The sequence below is a fragment of the Melopsittacus undulatus genome, chromosome 3 (genome assembly GCF_012275295.1).
Source record: "Melopsittacus undulatus isolate bMelUnd1 chromosome 3, bMelUnd1.mat.Z, whole genome shotgun sequence".
NCBI lineage: Eukaryota > Metazoa > Chordata > Aves > Psittaciformes > Psittaculidae > Melopsittacus > Melopsittacus undulatus.
In genome coordinates, this window is record NC_047529.1 from 75,708,835 (window position 1) to 75,714,834 (window position 6,000).

Here is a 6,000-nt window from a genome sequence, read left to right on the forward strand (position 1 = left end):
TTTTAAATCAACCTGAAGATGCCAATCTAAGACTTCAACCTGGTTAAACCTGGAGGACTAACCACATGATTCAATGGGCCCTTCTGCCTTTAAGAAATAATTATCTACTTTCTTGTGTTTCCGTGCTTTCTCGTATTGAACGCTTCCACTGTTGTTCTCACTCTGATGTGCAGGACCAAATAAACTAGTATAATCTTTCTGATCTTATTTTTAGCTTTTATGCCCACTCATCCCATCTTTTGCATCTTACGCAAATAATCCTATTATTGATTTGCAGCACCTGCATGATCAGAAACATTAGGTCCTGTTTAAATGTCACCTTGAGAGTACTCAACAATTCAAAAAGTGGTTGCGATCAGCCTGTTAAGCAGTTATACCACTCCAGGATCTATAGCAGCTACCATTAGGCTTGCAAACGAGATTTTGACTACTTTGACTGATGATGCAGGACAAGTAAGTGCACACTAATAGTGGAAAACATACTACACATCCAGTGGCACCACAGCAGCAAACACACACAGTATCAAGCAATCCTCATACAATTTGTCACTGATCCTGTCACTGTAGCTATACTTCTGTTCAGCAGAACTATCCGTGATCCACTCAGGGGCACCTGCCTCACACAACCCCACTCTGTGTTGCACAGCGTGACTGCTCTCCTTGCACAGAGGTGAGCAATGCTCCATGCGCTGCTTCTCCAAACAACTGGGATGGAAAGGACCAGTGAAGTGGAATTACCAATGACAGCATCTTTGCTTCTCCTCAGAAAATGGTGGGAGCACAACAGAGGTGCTATGCATGAAGGGTCAGTGGAGTACCACAGAGACTCTCATCTTGCAGAAGTTGCCAAGTCAGAATGGGACTGCTTGATGCTTTATGCGGCTGCATGAGATTAGATCTCTCAGACTTAAACAGTCAGATTTTCTGCTAGGCACTGGGACAACCAAGGATCAGGTTGCACGTGTTGATGTTAATTTAACTGCAATACCGAGAGATGCAAATGCTCAGATTGGGAATCTCTTCCTTCTTCATTCTGTCAGAGCTGGATTTCCTAATCTTCTGGCAATAATGTCAAGCACATCCTCTCCTACCACTTCCTGGAAAAGGAATGTGTATATGCACACATATACACATTAATAACGTACACTATTTATATTTTTTCATGCAGACTGTCATCATCAATGTGATCCTCATCACGAATACGTATGTAGATATATCACGTATGCAAAACCATAGCTTGGTGTATCCTATACAAGCCTTTATAAATTAAAAATATCAGCTGAGGTGAGAAAGCTACATTCAGAGTCACATTTAAAGGCGGACGCTACTTTGTGCTCTTCATCAACTACTTCAAATGTTCTACACAAAAGCAGTTAGCCTTATTGGCCCTCCTTTGCAAGGAGGCACATGCTTGTTATGCTCAAGTCACACAAGGAAAGGAGCAACCCTCAGAGAATAGTCTGCCTGTCCTGAATTCACCATTCTAGAAAAACAAACTGTCATTTGGCCATGAGACACAGAATTTTAAGGGGGTGTTGGGACATAACACCTGCAAGTTTAAATTTAACAACATTATGTACTAAGAAAAAATAAATCATATGATATGGTAAATCCCTCTTCCCCACCAAAAAAAAAAAAGACGTCTCCTGCAGGCGTCAGCGACAACTCCAGACTTGACAGCAATAAGCTGTCACCCTGCTGAAGAAGGATGAACAACTGGTTTACAGGGTGCTGCGACTGCCTCTGTTGGATGGATTTTGAGGGAGGCATCGAGACCCGTCCATGAGCGGCGGTACACACTGGGACGAAACCCCGGGGGCCACGACCGGGAGTGTCACCACGTAACGGGCATCGGGGCCCGGGCCGCTGCCCCAGCCCATGAGCGTCGAAAAGCTGCAGAGAGGCACGAACCGAGATGTTCGCCCTCCTCATCCCCGCTCCTGAGGCCTTTCTGCTCCCGGAGGCAAGAGAGGCTGGTGCGGGCCCGAGCGCGTTAGCCCGTCCTGGGCTGGGGTGCGAGGCTCAGCGGCCGGACAACGGAGAGCTGGCGCAGCGGTGGGGCTCGGGAAAAGTTGTTAGGTATTAGTGTAAAGTAATAAATAAACAAACACAAGAGTCTCCTCCTGAAGGCGGACACATGTGGCGCAATTCGCTTCCCTGCGACAGCGGGCGCCCCCCCTCCCCGGCCTCCGCCCCTCAGCGCCCCGCCGCAACGGCCGGCCGGCCCGGAGCGGCCCGACACGGCTGTGGAGCGGCGAAGAGCCCCGGCCCGGCCCCGCACGCCTGCCCCGCTCACCTGCCGCCCCCGGCGCGGCCCCGCTCACCTCATGGCCCAGCTCCTCAGGCACCGCCCGCTCCCCCAGCGCCGGGCCGGGGAGCGCAGCGGCGGCGGCAGCTCCTCCCGTCCCCGCGGCGGTGCCCGGCCCCGGGGCGGCAGCGGGCGGAGCGGAGGAGGGCCGGGCCGCGGGGCGGGCTGGCGACAGGGCGGTGTCCGCTTCCCGCCCCACGGAGAGCCGAGCAGTGCCGTGAGGAGCTCGGAGGCCGTGCCACAGGAGCCCGAGGGCTTGTTCTCTAACGGCGCTGTCGGGAAACTTGTTACAAGCGAATGTGAGCACCCCGGCCTGGGGCTTTCCGACCGCCGCCGCTGCTGTGGCCGTACGTTGTCGTACTCGCAAGGATCCGCACAGCTCCCTCACCTGCACTGGTGGTAGTAAATTACTTCCAAGAAGGCATCTCACGGCATTAAGCATTTCCTTTACACACACCGATTTTACTTCCTGACTGTGGGTCTTTACTGCTGACTTGCACTCTGGCAGAGCAAGGGGTGTAGGAAGGGAGACCATGCATACCCCAGGCCAGCTGGTGTGTGAGCATATGGCTTTTGTCCTGCCGCAGGTCATCCTTGTGGAGATGCTTCCCTGTAACCACCAGTTCAGTGCTGGAAAACCACGATGAGATCCAGATGAGCCTCCTCTTCCCAGGTTGAACACACCCAGCTTGTCCAGTCTTGCTCCTTGTGGCATTTTCTCCTCAGTTAACCATCTCTGTGGACCTCCATGGGATCTCTCCAATTTTCCAGTGCATCTTCTGAACTGAGAAAGACCACAGCTGGGCTCAGTCCTCCAGGTAGACCAGCAAGTGGCAGGGTAGCATTACGGCCTTCTGTGATCTGTTGGTTCTGCTTCTGCTGTCATAGCCTGGGGCACAGTTTGCCTTCACAGCTGCAAGGGAGGTAGGTGTCTGCTCAGCTGGCAGGGCACCAGCCCCCTGCTCCTCTTTCAGCAGCACTACACCCCAGCCAAAGACCCTCCTGATCTACGGCCCTGCTTTTAGAGAACGTTGGACCAGATGACCAGGGAGCTAGGGACCTCTCCCACTCTACTTGGACCTTCCAGTGATCACAGTGTGGTGTGGCTTTGGGAACTGTTCATAAGTGGAGTGTTATGTCAACTCTGTTTGAAACAAATGTGTTTGATCGATTAATTACCATTAATTGAAATGGTGATGGTTGGTCTGCTAGTATTTGCCCATGAAATAATCTAGATGTACTCTGAAACATGATCATCTTAAAAAAAAAAAACAAAAAACCCACAAAAGCTCTGTTTAAAGTAGGTATAATTTAAATTGCCCAAGCATGATTAAATCACCTACCCATCAAGTCAAGTTTGACTGTTAGGTCTCTTTTAACAGTACATGTGGTCTCAGCAGTGGCCACCAGATCCAGCTAGGATGCTGGTAGGTAACAGTAACCTTTCTGGGGCAGTTTCAAGCCCTACTGCAGCAGCCATCTCTCCGCCAGACTCTTTGCCAGAAACCATGAACCCCACAGCAGTCAGCACCATGGGATATGCCACTGCTGCCACTGCTACAGTTCACTGTCAAATTTATTAACCTAAACTACCAGTGGCAGTATATGCATGCTAACATTATTGTATGTTATGAGCTAAGGCTTGGGCAATTTGAGAGCACCAAACATCTGTGGTGGGGCTGAGGAGGACTGAGGTGACCAAAGGCTACAGTGATATTGCTATGCTGCTGAAATGCACCCTACGTCACATCCAGCTTCTGGTTTGTACCAGTAAGGACACCATGGCAGTGAGAAACCACATAGAAATAGTTCCAGTATTTTGCTATGATAAATACCATCATACTGCTCTAAAGATGTCTCCTGCAGGATGGCAGGACAGGAATCTCCATGCCTTCATGAACACCACAGGACTGTTACTGTACTCTGCTGCTGTTAAATACAGCATCTGTGGGCTCCCAAGGCCTTAGCCATTAAAGATGGGTGAGGTTGATTTTTAACATGTGCATACAAGCAAGCACTTTCATAGGTGTATTCTTTTTATTCATTCTCAGCTCTTCAAAACCCATGATTTCTGACAGCAGCAAACCAGCTATGAATTTTACACTCACCAGAATGCTCCCACTCTGACCGCGTCCAGTGGAGAAATGCAGAGTTTAGGCTGGTGCACCAATATCAAAAGGATTCCCAAACTGAATCAGGCCAGGAAGTAAGTCACAGTGTCTTTCCCATTTCTGAAGTGGGTATTGAAGTAAATATGGAGCTAAGCTGCTGAGCTGGTTGTTGGAGTAATGCTCTGGCTTTATGCAGAGAAATCAATAGATGGAAACATATGGATACAGTCATGTTATAACCAGCTGCTTTGGATAAAGCACACAAAGAAGCCTCACTCTGCACACATGCTGCAGTTTGAGGCCTTTGCTGACAGACACCCAGCCTGAGCCTGACTAGAATAGCTACAGGCTCCACTCCTCCATTCTACAGGTGGTCCTTTGGCCACAATTCAATGACAAAATGAACTTTGTGTCTCCTTTCTGACGGGTCTGGGAGAAAGCACCCAGGAGCCTACATACTAGGTCCAGCACACAGCTGTGTTACAAGTTGGTTATCATCTGCAGAAATGCATTTTTCCTCCAGTCTCATTCAAAGGACAGGCTGAAACACCTCTGCTGAACTTCTTGAAGTGGTTCAGCCAAGGGCTGAGACATGGAGTGAAAAACTCTGCAACTGCAGTTAGAAAGCACTGAAACCCACAATGCTTAGAAAGGTTGTGTATTTCCCATCCCTGGAAGTGTTCAAGGTCAGGTAGAATGGAGCTTTGAGCATGGAAGCTGTCCCTGCCCATGTCATGGGGGTTGGAACTACATGATCTTTAAGGTCTATTCCAACCCAAACCATTCTGTGGTTCTAGATCATACTGTGGACAGTGTTGGGTGACTCTAAGTGTTAGCGCCTCACGTTAAAAGTATGAACAGTCTGTGCAAAAGACTGTGGCTTAGCAGAGGAGGGCAGTCCAGCCGAGCGTCACTGGTGCAGGGGGTGTAACGTGCAACAGGTGACTTCAGCGTCTTTCTACGTTTTTGCAGTGGGCTGTCCTGCCCTCTAGTGCCTGCAATGCCGTCTCCCTCGGTAGCGTCTCCTCTCCCCGTTGCACTCACCGGCAGCAGCCGCTGGGCCATCGTGAGTGCAGAGCTGTCCACCTCACCTGCTACCGGGGACACTGACCAGAGAATGGGTATTTGGACGGGAAGGTGTCGGGAAGGGTCCCTGTGGGGGATGTGACAGATGTGGCGCTCACACTAGAGCTCACTGGGGTGGGTCCCCCAGCCACCCTGCCAGCTGTCTGCTGGCATCACTCCAAACAGCCAACAGCTACACCATTACCCCAAATCCCTCTTCCCCTCCTTACTGTTCTTACGGTTTTCCACTTCTCCAGTGACTGGCAGGATGCAAGGGGTCCCCCTCCCTGCTAACCAGCCCTCACTGGGGGCTGGACTTTAAGTACAGGTCCATTGATGGAAAACTGCTACTGCAGCTTCATAGCTATATGGCCCCATAAAAACAAAACTTGTTACAGCAGCTCTACCACAATACCCAATGCTCGAGTTGTATCTATTCATTCTATTGAAGTAAAAATGCAGGGCATACAATTAATTATTTTTTATGATAATTTATGAATACATGTTAGTGTCACA

The 6,000-nt window shown here is 49.9% G+C and overlaps 1 protein-coding gene across 1 annotated transcript in view; it reads right to left on the bottom strand.

Annotated features, from left to right (window-relative positions):
* PLAGL1 (PLAG1 like zinc finger 1) overlaps positions 1-2,431 on the bottom strand; it is a 48,956-nt gene extending 46,525 nt beyond the window's left edge. The window contains exon 1 of the mRNA XM_034061173.1: positions 2,325-2,431. The gene's annotated coding sequence lies outside the window, so the exon portion shown is untranslated. The remainder of the gene's footprint in view (positions 1-2,324) is intronic.
* Between the last annotated feature and the right edge of the window lie 3,569 nt (positions 2,432-6,000).